The sequence below is a fragment of the Ceratosolen solmsi genome, unplaced genomic scaffold (assembly GCF_000503995.2).
Source record: "Ceratosolen solmsi marchali unplaced genomic scaffold, CerSol_1.0 scaffold35, whole genome shotgun sequence".
NCBI lineage: Eukaryota > Metazoa > Arthropoda > Insecta > Hymenoptera > Agaonidae > Ceratosolen > Ceratosolen solmsi.
Window position 1 is genome coordinate 5,317,484 of NW_011948423.1, and position 1,137 is coordinate 5,318,620.

A 1,137-nucleotide genomic window follows, 5' to 3' on the forward strand; every position below is an offset into this window, starting at 1 on the left:
CGAGCGAGCGAGCGAACGTGCGACCTTCCGCCAGCAGGATCGAGGGTAAAATAAAACCGGTACCGCTGTTGAATTCCTTCGTTGAGCATAGAGGGAGAAGCGGTCGCTGCAGGAAGTCGGGGACGCGTGGCACGCGACCGAGCCGAAGATAGTCGGCTTTGATATGGCAGCGGATGGAGGTCGGAGGTGAAACGACGAGCCGAGTGGCCTTAACGAATCTTGATTAGGTCGACCTCGAGAATATGTGCTTTACAGTCGTGTTTGTACGGTTAGAGAGCTCAACGAGGGAACAGGGATCTTTTTCTCTCATACTTTTGCGCTCTCGCGGGTAATTCACGCTAACTCGTATGTGGTGGGGTGTGGGTGGAGGTACGCGAGTCTATAGCGACTGCTTAACTTATTAATTTATGGCACTTTTTTCGCGGCCTAGACGCTATACTAAATATCTACGGAGTTCCGCTCGAGCGCCAAGAACTTGATATATTTACAGTTAAGGCGCGGGCGCAAAAATCCTAATTGAAAATTGTTTATTATTGGTTAAAAAGCCGAGTTACTTATATTAAGTCGGAGAGGCTCGCGGTCTTGATCACGTGTAACTTAAAGCTACGTTAGCTCGAACTTTAAATAAATTTTGCTTATCTTTGAGCCGGTAAAATATGGAAAGAAATTCAAAGTCGTGATTACCGAGAATTTTTCTGCCCTCGACTAACTTAGCGGTTAACGCCTGTACTAAAAAATTGTTAATAAATATGCCACTTATTTATTGTTCGTAACTATGGTCGATAGAAGGGTAATTTATACGGCGGCGTAGCCAATGCCAATAGGCTTCTTCTTGGCCGCAGTTTCCCATCGCCGCGCAAATGCGGTGTGACTTTATCTTGAAAAAGAAAGAGCGGCCGACCTCCTCCGGTCGGGCCACTCAACTTTCTTCAAACGCTATTTTAACAAACGCCAACCGACAATCGTTAATGGCCGATTAACGATTATTCATCTGGCGCGTAATTAACGGTGGTGAAAATTTACGGCCGTTCAAAATTCACGAGATATTTCTTATTCGCTAGCGTATAAAGTACAAGTGCGTCGCGTGTCAATCTCCCGCTGGATGTTAATGCAGTATGAAAGGATATTGGAATCGCA